At 39.4% G+C, this 20,229-nt stretch overlaps 1 gene segment (V, D, J or C); it reads left to right on the forward strand.

Moving 5' to 3' along the window:
- LOC111155279 overlaps nt 1-20,229 on the forward strand; it is a 48,542-nt gene that overhangs the window by 1,954 nt on the left and 26,359 nt on the right.

The raw sequence follows: 20,229 nt of genomic DNA on the forward strand, positions 1-20,229 counted from the left end.
GCCTGGGTCAAGATGAAGACCTCCACCATGTGCAGGAGGTGGAGGAGGGGGAGGGACAGAAACTTACTTTCACTCTGTTTTGGGGATATTCCTTCATTTGTCTTCCCCATATCCTAATACCACGGAACCCTTTCCTCTCAGTGCCTGACTCCATAGGGGAGTGACTCTGAGACCTGAGTATTAGAGTTTTATTAGAGAGAAATTAGCTACATATGAAGACACTGTCTGAGAAGTCATCCCAGGTCAATGTAAATCTCAGTTTTCAACATGGGTCCATAGTGTCTTTGAGTTACAACCTAAAAAGAGAGTGGCCCTGTGCATGGAGCAAACAACCCCTATGTGGAGGGAAAAACAAGTCATATTTGGAGTCATTTCCTCTAGCTGCCCTTCTCCTTGTGGATAAGTTAAGCTTCACCAAGGACACTTTGGCCAAAGCATCCAGAGACCAACAAAACCTCCTATTCTAAGTAATGGTTGCTAATTAAATGGTTGTTTAAATGGCTGATTCTAACAACACTGAAAACATCTTATTAAAATGTACAGGACCAAGTACGGTGTTGACTCCATGGATGTCTGCTGAACTGAGACTGACATTTTGGCTATCAGAGAGGGGCTCACATTACCTCATGAGTGGGGGATTTTGCATAGATGGATGTTTGAAATATCCTGATGATTTGGGCTCAACTCATTTATTTCATTTTTGAGGTGGGTGAGACACAATGATTTTGACTAATAGAAGCAGCATTATATTATGAAATTAATGCTGAATAATGTCTAAGAACATCTCATAAAATCATAGTTTCTCTCTTTTTTAGATTATTTATTTGACAGAGATCACAAGGAGGCAGAGAGGCAGGCAGAGAGGAAGGGAAGCAGGCTCTCCGCTGAGCAGAGAGCCCGATGCAGGGCCCGATCCCAGGACCCTGGGATCATGACCTGAGCTGAAGGCAGAGGCTTTAACCCACTGAGCCACCCAGGTGCCCCATAAAACCATAGTTTCCATAGTTCTATTATCCATTACCAACTGATCACACACATTAGTACTGGGGAAAAATTCATGTCTGTTACATCAGAGTCATTTTCTAAGAATCACTATTCTGAAAATTTCTTGGCACATCTGGAGATCTATGTTGACTGTTTTGTGTTGGATGTTCTTTATGTTCCACTCCCCAGAATGGGTTCAGGAACACAGTTTTGGGTAGAGGAAAGGGTACAACCTGGAGACGTCACTTCTAAACATTGGGAACAGGAGAGTTTTTACCATGCCACTCATACCCTTATTGATTCAGAAAAACCTGTATGGATTTTGATTTTTATTTTAAAATTTACTGTTAAACAGAATTCACATGTTACTTAATATTAAAATTCTTACATGTTATTGAGCACTTAGGCATACCATGTGACATCTGATGGTTAGAAATATGTAGAATAGCCTCTGTCTTAACCACTCTTTTTCTGCTCTTCTCCATCAAACTTTGCTTCATTTACAAAACAAAATCTTTTTTCTTTGCTGATTCCTACTGACTCCATGTGCCAAGTTTGAGACAAGGTTCATGCCCAGAGAGCTCAGTGTACCTTCATGGCCTGAGTGTTTCTTTTCGTCTCTGCAGAACAGATACCAGGTATAGACAGTGACACCAATACTGAGTCTTCCTATTAACACTGTATTTTCATTTCCTTGGTTTTTTTTTTTTTTACATCTCTTTTGTCTACTTGCAGATGAGAGAATGAGACCCTCTCAAGCAGAATTGTACACAACCATAGTTTTTTCCAACAAAATTGTTTCCGAGTTTTATTGCCTGAAAGCCTTTCATAGAAGGTTGCTAGAAAATCAATCTCATGTGTTCATCTGGAGATGGAGAGGAAGATACGCTTTCAAGTATGACCCTGTGTGTCTCCTGCTGTGGGAGCATGGTTTCTCCCCCAGGCAAATTAACAGTATGGATGCTGAGGGACACAAAGGATGGATACTGCGAAATTTCCCGTTTCCTCCTCAGGATTAATGCTCCATCCCGCCCCCCATTGCTCTGTGCCCCAAGATCCTTAACCTTTGTGGAAACAGTCATGGGAATCTTTGTCCTGTTTTCAAATGGAAAGTTAGCCAATGAAAACTGAAGCTCAAAAAAACCATCACCGTGTCTCCTGACAAAAGCATTTCTTCTTGGACACTAGATTTCTAAGCCAGTGGGCCCTGGGAAAAAGAAACAAATCCCTCCAGTGGGTTAAGTGGTATAAAAGGGAAAGACTTCTCCCACCTGCACCTCTTGTTCCTGAGATGAACCTCTGGGTATGGTGGGAATTGGCACTATATGTTGGCCCCTGTGAGAATGCAGGCCCCCTTCAGGGAAGGAACCCAGACCTCATTTTCTTCCACTTCCCAGTCTCTGCTGAGCTCCCACTGGCTACTCCCAGACAGCAACCAGAGGATAAGGAAAACCATCTGTGCAGTCCCTGAAGGTCCACCTCGTAACGCCCAGGGCAAGGTAAGGAGAGGTCCACTGTCCACATGGAGGAGCAAAAGAATAAAAATCAAGTAGTAGTCAAATATGTGGGTTATTTTGGCCCCCAAATAAGTAAAACAAATTGCAGAGTTGGGAGATTTTATCTAGTTCCTTTCATTTCACCTTCCACAAAGCCACCAAAGTCCCATCTTTAACAGAACAGGATGTGCCCTGTTCCCTCAGTAAGAAAACAGGAAACTGGACAAGTATTGAGAAATTATCGTTAAATGTTGTGCTTTTCTAGCTGACCAGCTTAATAGAGAGGAGCATATAGATTATTTTTAATGTTTTGTTCTTCAGTTAAGTGAGGGATTCTGAGGTATTTATCGAGTTATTAGGTAGGTCATCACCACCTAAGTAGCAAAAAGTAAAGAGATCTCTATCTCTGTGTGTATAAATGATTATAGGGCTTTATGAACCAGTATTATGATGAATTCAATTCAGTGTTCTTGATGTTCTTTAATACAATAAACACATGTACAGTAGTGAACCAATCCTAACTCTTACAAAAAGAAAGTAGAGAAATGCCTGCCACTTTCATAATATCAACGAAAATCCAGCTTCTCACATTGGTTATAATTGATGTATCTCTTCTGTCCTTCTTTCATCTACCTTTCTGTCATGTATGAGTTAAAATTTAAATGTTTGATCACAAACTGTTCATTCCTATCTACTGTGAGTTCTGCCCCCTTGATTTTTTTTAACTTTTAAATTGAAGTTACCAAACAGTTACCAAAAATCTAGTTTTATTCTGGAAGTGGTAGAATCAGTATTTGTAATCCATAGGTCAATAGATTTCTTTGATTCTTTCCTTTGTTCATTCAAAGAAAAAGAGTTAAGTTCTTTTTGAAATTTAATAAACATAATGTTCCAGATAAGATGTTAATAATAGCTATTTTTTTATGAAAACTCCTTATGTACTAGGTAGGCATTGTATTAAGCAGTTTATACATGTCTTGCTGTGTAATGCCTCAGTATCAGAGGAAAGAGAAAAGGGACTCTGACGGATATCAATGTACCCCCTACAGATGTCACTAACCCTGTCCTAAGTGTCTGGTTTGACATAATTTCCTATTGACTTGCATTCCTAGTTATAGACTATTATGTTGAAATGGTATGATTATCTCAGAGAGAAGTAAGCTGTTCAGAGATTTTCAGTAGTTGTGAAAAGCTCATTCTGAAGGTGCTGGCAATGAACAAAATGGAATTCCATCCATTTAGCTGCCAGATAATATGCTTGATGTTCAGTCTGTGGAGGAAATCTCATGATCACCATGAAAATCCTGCAAATATTCATATTTCATGGCAGAAAGAATTGATGCTTCGACAAGAACAGAAGCTGCAGGGTGGAAACTCTACATCCCATGGCATAGTGTGAGTCAGTGGTGGTGGGTTCAGGGCTGGTTATTGCACAAGAAGGTTCTGATGAAGAGACCAATCCTAAAGACCAGCAGGGCAAAGGGCTGGAAGACGGTGGGAGGAAGACTGGAAGAAGGAACTCTCTCCCCATGCATAGTGTTGTCATCATGAGAATGAGCATGAGACAGACAGAGAAACAGAAATGATGAGCAATGTGCAAAAGGAGATTGTCCTAACTTGAAAGAAGCTGTTCCAAACCAGAGGAAACTATTTTCAATTTGTAAGGTTAGCACCTCCCTCCAAAGTCAGAATGAGGAAGAAATGACTTGTCTATGTTATCAACAATAATGACACTTCCTTCCCCTGTAGTAAACCCAGAGTTGCAGCCTCTGTTTGGTGGTACCAGGTGCCCTGCTCATATATGCCTAAGTGAGGGGGCACCATGGGGGCCAAAACCCATCCCATGCCCACCCTCCTCTATACCCTGAGCAGGGCTGTGTCAACCTGGAGCAAAAGTGACTTTTTCTAATTATTCTGAAAAGGCTGTGGCCTGTTTTATTTACTGATAAAAGGAAACTTCTGTGCTAGGAGACTGTTCAGTCTACATAGAGTTATGTAGACAAGATACAGCGTTTTAAAAAACTTAATCTGTGAAGTTTTCTGACTCTAAAAAAATAAACCTATTTACAAAAAAGTATTGTCAAAGAACCAATGAAAATACTATTGTTTGAATCTAGGAACCAAAGTTTACAGTTTAAAGCCTTGAGGAAATCTGACCATCATGAGCAATACAGTAAAACAGCAACAACAACAAAAGTCAGGGTTTGCATAGACCCCATGGGTTATGGACTGTGGAGTCAGAGGAGATCAGCTGGAGCATCTCCAGTTGTCTTCTGTGGAGGAGATGCTCCCTCCCCAGTAACTGCTTTGAGATTAAGAGATGAGAAATCCAAGAACTAAGCATACAGCATAGAGGAGGACTTAGTATTATCATCAGTACTTCTTTTAAATTTCACATCTGTCTCTACCCCTTACCATGAAATAATAGGGGCAATTAACTTAGAAAAGTCTTCCTTGACACCCATTTGCAATATTTCTATCTACACTAGACATACCTGTGTCTGCATATCTGTCAGTCTCTGTCTCCATATCTGTCTCTATCTACATATCTGTGTCTATATCCCTGTCTCACTCTCTCTCTTTCCAGTTAGTAGCCAAAATGCTACAACCAGAAATATCTATATCTATATCCACAGTAGAAAAAAAGATAATTACTCAACGTTGTACCTACCAAAAAAAAAAAAAGTGATTTATTGGTACCAAAAAAAATGAATCAGCCTTTGGGTATCTGATGTATCAGATGTATTTGGTCTCTTAAAACACATGCTTAGAGGCAATATGATGAGAACAAGAAATAGGCAGCACTGAGACATCCTGTCCCCTCTACTGAAATTGTTTTTTACACTTCAGAGAACACAGTAGATGAAGCCAAGTGCAAATGTACAAAATATTTCAGGAGCTCGACAGTCAGCCCCAGGAACCTCTCTTCAGTTCTGGACTCTCATCATTTCCACAGGACAACTTAGCCCCATTCTCAGCCTCAGCCTCAGTCCCCACCCTGTGCTCCCTGACAGGTACCTCAGGCCTAAAATCAAGGGGGAAAGAAGCAGTCAGCCACCAGCTGTGCCTTCAGGATGCCAGGCTTCCAGCTGCAACTTCCCATTGACCTGATTGCCTCCTGTGGAGAGCTTCTGCCTGGGGTTGTTGAAAAGTGCCTGAGAGTCAGGACATATCAGTTCTTTTCCTGAGATTTCCAGGCAATATCTATGGTTCAGGCTGCATGAGAAGGGGCTTGAAATGGAGGGAGGGCACAGGACTGAGGTCATAGACTTGACTATGAGGGCCAGGTGTGGTGCCAAATGAAGGAAGATGAAGACGAGTGCTCCCAAGTAGGACCTTTTTCTCTGTGTCTGTGACCTTCCCAGGGTCTGCACAAGCCTTGTCTCTAGTGCAGCCTCCATACACACTTGCCGAATTAATCTGTGAATCAGTGAATCCCAGGAAGCATTACTGAGGAAGCACATTTAGAGTATTTCCTGTAATGAATCCTAAGCACACATTCTGGTACATTGAGAGAAATATATAGACCCCTCTGTAAATACATACATACTTATATACATATACGTGTATATTCTTATTACATACTGGTATACAATATATTATATATTAAAAGTACATATGGAATAAATAAAATATCCTTTTTTAAAAAAGATTTTATTTATTTATTTATTTATTTGACAGAGATCACAAGTAGGCAGAGAGGCAGGCAGAGAGAGAGGAGGAAGCAGGCTCCCTGCTGAGCAGAGGCCCCCCCCCCGCCCCCCCGCCAGTGCAGAGCTTGATTCCAGGACTCTGGGATCATGACCTGAGCCAAAGGCAGAGGCCTTAACCCACTGAGCCACCCAGGTGCCCAGAAATAAAATATCTTATTTAAGATTGTGGGTTCTAGATATAGATCCTCTGGTACAAATTATTGCTCTGCCACTTACTCACGTCAGACCTTTGATAAAATTACTGGTGTGACCAAAGCCTCCATTTTTCATATGAAATATGGAACCAATAATAAAATCACCCACTTAGCAGGCTTTGTGAAGATTAAATGAGATAATGGAGCAATGAGTTCACCTACCATGTAGAAAATGCCTTCAATATTGAAAGCTATTAAAGTTATGAAAAATAAAAAAATAAAATCTCTATTTTTGAAAGTATTTAAAATAATAAATAAAAGATAAATTCTGCCTTCATTTACTTCCATGTTTGAAATAATTCAAGTTGAGAAAACACAATTTTCTATGAATGTGTCTATAATAACCATTTATCTCCCTTTTTGGTTCCTAGCATGTGAGACCCTTGTCTATGTCCAGGAAATACCACACCTTATGAATCTGAGTGAAAGAATGAATTTGTTTCCACTATAGGAAGGAAAAATGTCAGATACTGTTTCTCAGCCTTCCTTAAGCTATAGTCAGGTAGAAAGTGTGGGCTCCCCCAATTAGACATATTCACACAACCACTACCTCTTAATACAACACATGCACAGAGACACACATATGCACAAACACACAGGACAGAAAGAGATGCAAATGCATTTGCACACTCATGCATGCACACACACAGACAGATACACACAGACATAAACACAAATACAGACACAGGGACTGTAAGGAAATGCCTAGCAGCCATGGTGGACCAGGAGACCTCGCTCCAGAGTGACCATGGGTGCCTTCCTTCTGTCTCCTAGTCCTTTTCATTCCCAGGATGAAGCTTCCTGCATAGGAAGAGTCAGTCCTCTTAGTTGTAGGCCATTGGCCTTCTGGTCTACTGTCCCCCACCTCCACAACATTCAACTACCCAGTATGGATCACTTCAGAAATGGTATTTATTGGAAAGGAGGGAAAATAGAACAGCTGCCTCCGGAGGAAAACTCAGCCATCCTGGCTTCTTCCTCTCTTTTCTCCTCAGGCAGGGTTCAAGCCAGAGTTCACATCAACTCCACATGGTATGTGACAGAGCCACACACAAGTTTTAGGCAGAACTGTTTCAAGTTTTAAGACATGCATACATTTAGAGAAAACCATATGGAAATCACAAAAAGCAAGCTAAAAAGCTTTGCTGAAGAAAAGATGAAGGAAAGCAGGAATATGGAAAATAAATGCATAAACATAAAGTACTAATAATATGTGACTGATTTTCAAGGATAACACTTCAAAGGGGTCACCAAAGATATTTCACATGAAAACTTGGTATAAATAATAATGGTTGACAGTATGAGGATAATGAATTTGTGAAATGATAGTAGTAGAAAACATATGTAATTATTATCAAAAGTTTACTGTATTTCAGAACCTGGACTAGCAGTTATTAGACTGAAAGGCTCTCAGTTATTTAATGTACACTAACTTCTGTGATAGGATTGCTATCATATCTATTTTCAGATGAGGATTTTTGAGGCAGAAAGAGATTAAAAAATTTGCAGAGATTCAGGCAGTCCTAAGTGACATGAAGAAATGCTTCAGTGATATGGTGAGTTGCTCAGAATATGACGTGAACTGAAAGAAGAAGAATGCAAAACCCTGTGTATATTGCACCTGTAACTCATCAAGGAATTTGTAGCCCACAAAACAATATTTATGTCCATGTATCTGCAAAGAAGAAATCAAGAAATCCAGAGCCGATAATGGAGAGAGGTTTTGCTCCTGGTGAGATGCTCAAGGGAATTTTTTATCTTCATCTTTGTCTTTTTCTCTGTTTCTTCAAGGATGATATTTAAACACATGTCCTACTTAGCAGCTTTGTGAATTTCCTTGATTCAGTTGTCACTCCTCTGACCCTCGCTGTCCTGTTCTATGGAATGAAAACTACAAGCATCCATATCATGTAATTGCTGTGAGGATGGAAAAGGTGAAGGACATCTAGAATAAAACTTTAAGCATAAAAAATACTTGCTAAGTATTAGCTCATTTTTTAGAGGAGTGGGGAGAGGCAGAGGGAGAGAGAATCTTAAGCATGTTCCACACTCAGCACAAGCCCAATGAGTGGCTCAATCTTAAGACTCTGAGATCTTACCAACTCAGACAGCCAGGTGCCCTAAATATTTCCTCTTCTGAAAGTTAGTATTTATTAAACATGCAATATTTTAAAATATTATATTGAGAAAGTATGTTCATAAAATAGCTCCTGGCAAGTAGAAACAATTCTCATTTCCACAGAAATCAAGATTCTTTTATAGTCCCTTCACATTTATGGCAGCAGTCCTCCAGATACCACCATTCTTATTTTGAGATGGGCACAGCAGCAAGAAGCCTACAAAACACAGTGCCCTCACTCCCTACAAGTCTGCAGCCAGCACTAAAGGGCCAGCAATCGACCTCATCAACCACTTTTTTCATCCTCCCCATTGCAGGCCATGCCCTCCTGACACTAAGGCAGGAGGCATCCAGCCACCAGGTCCCCACTATCCTGCCTGCTTCTGTAGCACACAGTCTGGCAGATGGGGTATCATAGCTCTAAGTCTTCACTTTCTTATTCCTCTGGGTGAGTCACACTCCTGGACCATTTCCATCTGGTTGAGAAGGCAAAGAAATTCTGTAATGTTTCTTATAATTATTAGAAGTTTGGGGAGCCTGGGTGGCTTAGTTGGTTAAGTGTCATCCTTCGTCTCAGGTCATGATCCCAGGGTCGTAGAATTGAGCCCTATGTTGGGCTCCCTACTCAGCAGGGAATATGCTTCTCCCTTTCTCCCCTTCTCGTACTCTCTGTCTGTGTCTTTCTCTCAAATAAATAAATAACATCTTTTAAAAGGAAGTTCATTGGAAATGCTCTTCTTTTATTTACAGTTCCATCAAAGATTGGACATTTCCACATATCCATTTCACAAAGGTAAAGAAAAAAAAATTTTAAGTAAAGAAATATATTGACATATATTGCAAGAAATCCAGAACGATTTTTGAAAAAGTAGTCATTCACTGGTAGGGGCAAAACACAATCAGGCTTTGGAGCATCGGATTTTTGAAAGGTCAATAAAAATCCCAACTCAAAGTCTTGTAGGTGGGAAGAGCAAAGTTGAGGTGAAATGTTTCTCAAATTTTTACTTCAATCCCTGCCATAAATTTCATAGAAAAAGAGGATGCTGTCATTTACTACTGTGCCGATGGTACTCACCACCATAGAACTGTAGATCTTCTTGGGTCTGTACCATCCACATCCTTCCCTACAGAGGCAACCACAATCAGCCCACCGCTAGCGCCCCAGCCTCAGTCTCCCGTGGTCTGAAACACTTCTGGAGCTTTCCAGGAAGCCATCTTGGATGATACTTGCACATATTTCCAGTTGACCTCAGGAGCTGTGCTTTCAAAGTGTTCTTGGAATGAAAGTCTTCTGTGGGGGCTGACAGCACACAGGCTGTACCATTGTCCATCATCTCAGCATCCAGAGACTGGTAAAGTTCACGCTGAGACAGGGAATCACTGTGTGCCATTATTATTGCATGTAAAAAAAATCCTTCTGTAACTTAATTATTATTGGTCCATTTTAAAACTAAAAAAAATTTAGAGCTTAATGAATTTAGGCTTAATGTTGAGCCAAAGGTATTAAGTTCATGCCTTCTGAACTGGAATTCACCAAAAGGTTTAAGGACTGCAATTCCTTAAATGAACACTAGAGGTCCAGTTGATTAGAATTGGAACAAGTTCCTTTCGCTGGGAGGTGTGGGGAGATTGGTGCCAGCATGTCATCACAACAGAGCTCAGAATTCATTGAGGTTGTTAAAGGGGCCACCATATTGGGCCACTGCTAATTCTCCCTGTGAAAGATGAAAGAGAACCTACCAAGAGCAGAAAAGCCTACCTGCATGTGTGTGGAGGGAGGGTGTGTGGGGGGTGTGGGTATGGGTGGGTGTGTCGGAGTTCTCTCTCCATGTTCTCACATTTGAGGACATGTTATCCGTGTAACACAGATCACATAAATGTTCTGTTGCAGTTTTAGCAAGCACGTCTGACTCCTGAGGTAACTGAAGTACTAAGGGTTCAGTGACTCGTCCAGGTCACTCAGCTGGTACAGGATGAGGTGGCAGAGAAAGGGAGTGAACCAGATCAATTGGCTTCTCTTGATTATTGAACTAAACCACTTCACTGAAGGACAATACAAGGAACACTACATTGTCCCCGACAGCAGAGGCAGATTAATATAGAACATTGAGTGACACAAATCATTCCAATGTGTTATACCACAAATGCAGGACCTGAGGGATTAGCTGTCTTCAGAGAATAAGGAAAATGCCAATAAACCATCAATTGACTTTTCTATATAAAATGCCTATCCTCATGATTCTGAGCAAGATTTCTGCAGTATGAGATTCCAGAGGAATGGTTGAGTGGGTGTGAGAATAATCCTGCCACACCCCAAAAAGATCCATTTACCAGGAAATTTCTTTCCAGATTGGGAGCCCACTTACACGAGGTTACAGGAAGCCCCAGACCTTCTCACATCTGGGACAGATCAGGAACAACCCAAGGAAATATCTAAGCCACCACTTCTGAGAAACTTGAAGCAGCCCCATCCTTCAGCCCCTGACCGAGGAGTTCTGTAATAGGAACCTCACTTCTTACCCTATCACAGGGGAGCCAGCCCAGCCAACGAGATGCCACAGCTGAAAGCATTCATTTTCTTGTCTCCCAGGCCTACGAATTGTCCCCCAGGGACTTCAGTCTACAGAAGAAACTCGGGAAATTATTTATTGTTGCTTTTTTTCCATATAATTTTTTCGTGGGAATTTCTCTTTCCTTGCAGTTGGCTTTGGGCAGCTAAAGTTGGAGCAACCCACAATATCAATCTCCAGAGCAAGAGATGAGTTTGCCCGTATATCTTGCAAGGTTACCACTGAGGACATTAACAAAGAAATCATCTATTGGTACTGACTGAAGCAAGATCAGGGATAGGATATCTCACATTTTTCTCAACACATCTTACCTAGGGTCACTTAAGTGGGAAGAACAACAAACTTCCACTTCAACCTTGAAAATAAATTTCCTAAGGAAACAAGATGAGGCCATGTACTTCTGTGGCAGCTGGATTAGGACCCACAGCATCAGAGTTGCCAAGAGAAGCTGCACAAGAACCATCTTCAGGTCTGACCCACCCACATCCTTCTCAATATGGGCAACCACAGAGGCTGCACAGCTGGGGGCCCAGCCTGAGTCTCTCTCTCTCTGTTGTATTTTGAGGTTGGCAGGAAAACATCTTAGATTCTGTTCACAGGGCGAGCCCATATGAGGTTGACAATTATGGTACAAATGTAAGCAGTTTGCAGGACAATACAAGGAAATCCCACTAAATTATCCCACTAAATTAGGCTGTTAGGGAACCTGGAAAAATACATTGTGAAAGGTACCAAGGAAAACCCATTTGTCTGATAATGCACAGTAGAGAGAGATTTCTAGTACCTAAATGATTCAAAATGAAGACAGTAAACGCGTATAAAGACTACACAAGTATTTCTTATTATTACTTTCCAATTTTATTCATGGGCATTACAGTTTTTGGAGGTAGAACGATCTGTGAAACAAAAAATTCCATGCTTTTATTACCATCTTATGGCCATATTGAAGGAATCCACTGATTGTTATATCCCTAAGTAAATGGCAGGTAATCTTAGATATAGAAGACGCCAAGGTATAAATCCCGTACCATAGAGGTAGAAGCAACACCTCACTCCACATTCAGGGTCAATACTAGGACAAAAGGAGCACTACTCCATTGGAACATGTCCTAAGTACATGAGGCACCTCCAACATGGTGGAAACACCTGTAAGAACTTATTCTCCAGGATGCTGCAAGGAAAATAAAAATCCTGAATACAGATCAGATGATTAAAAAGGATAACACGTGTTCCTTTAATCTATAAAGAAAAGATGGTGAAGGTCTTTCACAAATTACTAAGGTTAAAAATCATGGTTGAGAATAAAATTCTGTAGTTAGTAGCTGGATGGTCTCCAGTTTTCAACCGAGCGATACACACAAGTAATGTGTGAAATTACAAAACTTCCTCCTCCATCTCCTTAGAGTCCACTTTCAAATGCAGAGGAAAGTTCTTTACTTCAGAAAAACTTGATACTTGTGGTAATTGGATATCTGACCACATAGTCACCATGCATGCAGTTTACCTCTGGTTCCCTGAGATCATGACAACAGCTTCATTCTCTGTTTCTCCTTCTAAGAATCAGGTGGTGCTATCAAGGGCAGAATGAATTCCTGACCCAGCAGTGTCAGTACCTTCTCAAGGGCAAACTGAGAATCTTCGTGTCCCATACCCTTCCCATCATGATTCTTGACTGGGGCGGGTTCCAGGAGAACAAATCTGAGGGCCTAGGTCTCAACACGGCCTCTCCTGTCTCCTACCACATCTACAGAAAAAAGGTAAGAAGATCCCCTGAATGAAATATGGAGTCAGAAAACAATGAACTCTTTCAAGAAAGAAGTGAGGGATTAAGCTTCTCAGAGTATCTGTTTTGAATATTTTACACAGATTATTCTATTTAATCCTCAGAAGAGCAGTACAAGAATGTATTGAATTGCACACATGGGGAGATGGAGCCACTGTGACTTTTCAGCACAGGACAACCATGAAACGCTACAATAATGAATAGGAGTGAAAGGACAGCCTTATTTATGTGGCATTGAAGCGACAAGATACTATGTAGACATTGAAAACCTGTTTTTAGAAGAATTATGCGTGAAATTTAAAAATTTAGTGAGGGCCGGAGCAAGTTTCCTCAGATTTGGGCATTTCTAAAGTGTGAATGTTAAGTTCCAAGAGGCCCAGAACATGTCGCCCCAGGAGAGGACTTGATCAAGATGGAGGGCAAAGGTAGAGTCAGTATTTTCAGCACTAATGCTGTCAATATTTTTTTTTTTTTGGTTTTTGCATTTAATAATGACATTATTTATATAAAAATGTAAAAGATAGTTGTATATATAGCACTTAAAATGTTATATATTTATATTTTCCCATCTAATACCATTACAGCTCTTTAACTCCTGAAAAAAAAAGAAAAGAAAAGAAAAGAAAAGAAAAGGAAAACTAAAAATCTACAATTAACCATAATGACAATAGTATTTACCATAGAAGTGGGGGTCTGCAATCTCTCCCCTGTCAGGCAAGCCCCAGTTTTGTAAACATTTATTGAAACAAAGCCTTGACCTTGTGCTTAGGAATTGTTTACAGCTGCTTTGCACTACAAAGGCAGAGTTGAGGAGTTGCAACAGAGACCAACAAAGCCTGAAATGTTGAGCATTTGGCCCTCTATTGACTATATTTATCAATCATTGCCCTAGAATAATATACTGTGAGTGACATTTATTTTTATTTTGTTTCCCTATTTCTCAGTGTTTCCTCAATGACCATTTGTGACATGTCCATCCTGCCCATACTTACTCTAGATAAATTGCTTATAATATCATTGATTCATTTTCCTCACTTGAAAATAGAAAATATTATCATATTTAACTGAAGAAACTGTTTAGGGGGGTCATTTAAATTATACACACAAAATTCTTCCAAGTGATTGGAGCATATCTAATGCTCACTATATTCAGGTTTTACATTGCTAATGTGGATTATTATGGCATATTTGAACGTAATATAGCAAAATGTGAAACAAAACCTATAACCTACTCTTTTCTTTTTTTTATTTTTAGTAAAACAAATAGAATACCTGCTGACATTTATGATATGCTTCCATGCCTATTCATTTCCTAACTGTCTATGACTGCTTTTGTGTTACAATGGCAGATGTGAGGACTCAAAAACAGAGACCTTAGGCCAAAAAACTAAATAAAATACTTGTTATCTGACCCTGCAGAGAACATTTGACGACCCTTTCTGTGCAAGAAAGCGTGATGAAATGAGTTTGTAACTATAACTAAAATTCAAGATGCAATAAGAGAAAATATTGACAAAGTTTACTCCAAGAAAATGAAAACAAAGTTTTCATGGCAAAAGTCACCATAAGTTAAAGGACAAATGACAAACCATGAGGAAATCTTTACAACCTGTATAGCACGTAATGGTAAACTATCCTCAACTTAAAAATACATTTTAAAAATGGAGGTAAGACATTTAATATACCCTACAAGAAAATGGCAAAAGATATGAAAATGTTATTTATGAAAAGAAATATACAAATAGCTCTTAAATTTATACAAAGTTGATAAAAGAATAAAAGTTTATAATTTCTCTGTTGACAAAGCTGTGAAAGAAAGCAGGCAATCATACATTTCTGGTAAGATGTAAAATACAACCATTTCGTTGGGGAATTTGGAAATATCGAACAAAAGGTCATAGGCATTTGCTTTTCAACCTAGCAAAACTACTTTCAGAAATTTACTTTAAAGGCACAATCTCAACACTTTGAAAATATTATGACAAAGGTATTCATTGGGTAACTGCAAAATGTGAAATTACATAAATATCCAGACATAGCAGACTGTGTAAGTAAATGATGACGCATGCTCACAATGGAGGACTATACATTGTAAAATAGATGTAAGAGGCAAAATCAATTGTGTTTATTTACTAGCAATTCACACTTGGAAACTGAAATATTAAAAAAGCATCATTTATTATAGCCACAACTACAATATTAAAAAAAACTTTTAGGATACATAGTGAAAATTTTTCTAAAAATATGAAGGATTTGTATGCTGAAAACAATAAAACTTCAATAAGAGAGTTGAAGAACTAAATACATGGGGAGGTATACCATTTGCATAGATTGGAAGACTTAATATATATAAGATGTCAAAAGTTCTCCAAAGGGTAAGTAGATTCAGTGTAATCGCAATGAAAATCCAGGAGGACTTTTCATAGAAATCAATAAACTGGTTGCAAAATTGATACAGGTAGGTAAAGGGCATACCATTGCCAGACCAGTTTGGAAAAGACTTTTAACACTACTATGAAACTTCAATGACAAGACAGCGGAGTATTAGTGAATTCATAGACGCATAGCTAAGAGGAAGATAATTCAGAGCAAATGTGACGCGTAAGTGCTTAACGAATTACTAACATATTACCAAGGTAATCCAATGAACAGAAAATAGATTTTTCAACAAATGATATTGGAACCATTGTTCATCTATGTGAAGAAAATAACAAAACAACAACAAATAAAAAGCAAGTAAAAATCAATACTAACCACCATATATACAAACTAATTAAAAATGTTTTATAGGTCATAAATGTATAACTTAAAAAATGAAAGTTCTGGATGAAGATACAGATGAAATTTTTTGTGACCTTGGGTTTCGCAAAGATTGCTCAATTAGGACACCAAAAACAAGTTCATAAAAGAAAGGTTTGAGAAACTGTATTCTTCAAATTTAACATTTCTCATCTTGCAAGACTAAAAAAAAAAAAAAAAACAAAACAAAAAAACGGAAAATGGGAAATGTCAGGAAAATGGAAGGAAAAGTCATGTACTAGAAGAAAATATTTTCAAAAGAGAAATCAGGGATAAGACTAGTGTTCAGAGTACTAAGAGAAATGTCACAACTCAGTAAGGAAATAAACCCAATTTAACAATGGAAAAGACAAATAGAATTTAGGCTAAAATCACCTGAAAGTTACTTCTCTGAATTTTATTTTATTTTATTATTTATTATTTATCTTTAAGAAAAATTTTCTGAGGGGCGCCTGGGTGGCTCAGTGGGTTAAAGCCTCTGCCTTCGGCTCAGGTCATGATCCCGGGGTCCTGGGATCGAGCCCCGCATCGGGCTCTCTGCTCAGCCGGGAGCCTGCTTCCTCCTCTCTCTCTGCCTGTCTCTCTACCTACTTGTGATCTCTATCTGTCAAATGAATAAATAAAAAAATCTTAAAAAAAAAAAAAAAGAAAAATTTTCTGAGGAAAAATTTTTTAAATTTCAGAATATAAGACATTCTACAAAATGATAGCTCAATGTTCTTCAAGAAAAATAATCAATGTCATTAAAAACAAACAAGCAAAGTGCAAGGAGAATAAAAAAGAGAGAGAGAGGCAGAGGAAGAGGGGGGCAATGCTGGACTTAACCCCAGGACCCTGGGATCATGTCCTGAGCTGAAGGCTTAACTGACTGAAACACCCAGGTGCCCAGGCTTTTTAGACTTTTAATGGAAGGAAAATAGAAAAACAACAACAAACCAAAATATATGGCACAGGAGCCACCTGAGTTCAGAGATGTAGAGAGGCGAAAATGGCACTGCTACAATTTTACAATAATAGTCAAAAAAGTAGGAATGAAACTTAATAATTTATTTGAGTTGTTTAGGAAATTGAGGTTGCAGGGTATATGAATTTTAGAAAAACTGGAGACAGACAGGCACTTGCAAGGAGAAACAGGAGGTGAGCCTTTGCTCACCTTGGACAGATGTTGTCAAACACATTCACCTGATCAGATGATTCAAGTAGAATTTGTTAATGCAATAATAAAAGCTCCATAGACTGGAGGAAGAGTGTGAACCTTAGGAATATATAAGGGGTATTTTTGTGTCTTCTCCAGAACCCCAGAAAATTCTTACATGGAAGATCAGGGACAATCCAGAGAAAGCTTCCCTTGGTGCTGCAGGAGGGGAACAAGAGCTGTGATCCATCCAGACCTAATCTACCCACCACAGAAAAAAGTGACTACATTGCAGAGGAAGACCCTGGTGGAATCCCATGGCAGTTGAAGGAAGGCAAAGGAGACAATCACTGAAACTTTGCCCAGAAAATCTCCCCTCTGTCCAAAAGTAACACGTTTTCATCTGCTCAAGGATGGGCATCCAACCACAGCTTGAAGTTGGTGGGAACCTCCTGCAGATGGGGGAGGGAGACAAGGTTTGAAAACGTTCCACCTCTGGAAAAGAGGCAGGAATACTTGTGAAAGCCATGTCTTTGAGACCCAGTTTCACTGTATCTGCTTAAAATTGGGACTTAGTAAAAATACCAGAGAATGTCTGCTTCCCTGACCTTTCACCACCACATTAGCAAACCTTGGGCAAAAGTCACAGTGGGACAGAGCTCAGAGAGCTTCGAGAGACAGACTCTTTCTGGGGAGCAGAACAAGGAGATGACTCAAAGACAGGTGAAGAGACAAAGACAAAATACAACTAGAGGACTTTTAGGTGTCTGGACTCTGATAAGAACAAATTCAAACCCTCATAACATAACAACAAGAAACTTCAAATCCAGCCTACTCCTGATTACTTAAGCCTAAGTGACCCAAAGTCACTTTATTTTTATCCTTACCTCTGTGAGGACTAGGTTGGCTTTTGAACATGTGAATTTTTTTCTGTTTTTCCATCTGTAAGAAGTTTCCTGGGAAGGAAGCCCTCCCAGTGTGTAGAATGTTATACAATGAATGAATGAATGAATGAATGAATGATGGAAATTACAAAGCCTTTGGAGTGATAGAGAACTTGTTTGAATTGTTGCTCAACCACTCAACTGCCACAATCCAGGGACGTTACTCAGTCTTTCTCATGGGGTTGTCGGGGACTGAAGAACGTTACATACAGGACAGGTCTAGCACAGGGTCAATACATCACAGGGTCCTTTCCCATTACAACGGAACTGCTTCACTGACCCAGCTCAGCTAACACAGGAACTCAGGGACTCTTTAAATGTCACAACTTACATTGTCCTACAAACAACAGTAAATAAAGTTTGCTTTCTTTTGAAAAGCGAAGAATTGTGAATAGGAAGAGAGTCCAGGGTAGTAAAACAAAGGATTTTTTTTCCTCCATGATTTTTCTTACCCACAACAAGGTGTTGTCACATCATAACACCTAAAGTAATAACTATAGTAATTGTTCAAATTCTTCCAAATTTGTGAATTTTCTTCAGACTACTGATCTATAAAATGTATAAAGTTGTGTTAAAGTTCATTTTATAAAGTATATAAAATGCATAAAGTCCTGCAAAAAGTTGTGGGATTATTATGTCATTGTTATTATATACAGTATATATATAATATATATATATATTTATATACAGTAATAGGTCTTCTCTTCCGTTTTTCTGATAGCCTTATACTTCTCCATACTCTTACCAAATATGGTATATTTAACTCAGAGAGAAAAAGAGTTCAAGGATAGGTGGGTTTGAAGTAAAACCTAAAGGAAAAAAGTGGAAGTGCTGTCCCCAAAAGGAAGATAACATTGAGTTATTGTAACAGGGGTGTTTTGTTGCAGCCACCTGGGATCTGAGAGTTTTCTATGCCAGGAACATAGTAAAATGCCACTGAGACATATCTTACTGTGAAGGTCTTTCATTGGTTTTAAAACAAAACTTCCTCCCCAGTCTTGGCCTCTGAAGAACAAGTTTCCTACCACCTCCCCAGTCCTGATGCATGCCCATCTTGGAGAAAATTCCGAGTACTCCAGGGCAATGCCAACTCCATGAATGGACATGTGTTTCCAGCTTGATTTGTAGGTTGACTGCCCTCCTGTCTCTTTGGTTCACTGTTTTCATGTCCACTGTCAATTTATGCAATCGCCTCTGATTTCTCTCCTTTGCTTTTAAATGAAGATAAAATTTCTCAGGATCAAGTCTCCTTTGCCAGAACAGGAGACAGAAGCATGCACATATGATGCTTGCTCTCTAGGGTCCTTGGAGAGCCCATTCCACAGTGGTACCAATAAAAAGGAGAACTGCTGGAATGAACCCTGGATAGCTAATCCAGGATTATGAATGACACAAGCCCATTTCCTGCTTGGGTTCAGATAACAGTCTTTTCCTTGATAACCCTTAATGTCATTAAGTCTCAGGAAGCTCCCTGCTGTTGTGCATCCTGGGATCTTGCAATGTCACAAAGTCAGAAGGGATCTGTAAGGAAACTTTCTCCATTACTAACCCTCAACTCCTTTCTCACTTGAGCAGCCACAGCAGACCCTTTCCGGCTCTTAATCACAGCTTCATATGCTGTTGGAACAGGAAGGGCCTTTTGCACATACTAGCTTAATGCTCACACAGCAGATGGGATGTGGGAAACCAGGAAGGGCAAATGCCTTGTCCAAAGCTAGTTATCCACAGAGGCAAGGTCCCAGGTTTATTTCCAAAGATCACAGAATGGCTTCCAAGAGGCTTCTTCTTTCAATATAACAGAGGGTTTGTTTTCCAATTTGAGTTTTAATAAAGAATCTGTTTTTCTGTGGGAGATAGAATTCTACAATTTTTTCCCCTTTATTCCAGGAAAATATTATCATCACAGAAAGTATTTTCTCCTTTTGTTTTCCCTGGTGAAGATTTGTGTTGCTGAATGGTAAAAGTGGCTTACTAAAAAATGGAGACCATTGTCCACATTTCTCAAGTAAATTTCTGTTGACATGTTAACTTTTTCAGTTAGTGAAGCCTGTCCCCTTCAGAAATATAACCGTAAACTGCTGACACAATAGGCTGGTGTTTGTGAGAACAGAAGAGGTTTCCGTTGATGCATCTCTGAGCAGTTTCACACATTTGAACACCTGGAAATCAAAACCTCTTAATTCTCTGAACACTGTTTCTGGTAATTTAGAAAAGTCATTGGTTGACCACTTGGTCCTGATCTTTCTTTCTTTTTTTTTTTTTTTTTTAATTTTATTTTTCATAAACATATAATATCTTTTGATCCCCAGGGGTACAGGTCTTTGAATCACCAGGTTTACACACTTCACAGCACTCACCATAGCACATACCCTCCCCAATGTCCATAATCCCACCCCCGCCTCCCAACCCCCCTCCCCCCATCAACCCTCAGTTTGTTTTGTGAGATTAAGAGTCACTTATGGTTTGTCTCCCTCCCAATCCCATCTTGTTTT

This window comes from Enhydra lutris, unplaced genomic scaffold (assembly GCF_002288905.1).
Source record: "Enhydra lutris kenyoni isolate GAN:26980312 unplaced genomic scaffold, ASM228890v2 scaffoldscaffold40, whole genome shotgun sequence".
Classification (NCBI taxonomy): Eukaryota; Metazoa; Chordata; class Mammalia; order Carnivora; family Mustelidae; genus Enhydra; species Enhydra lutris.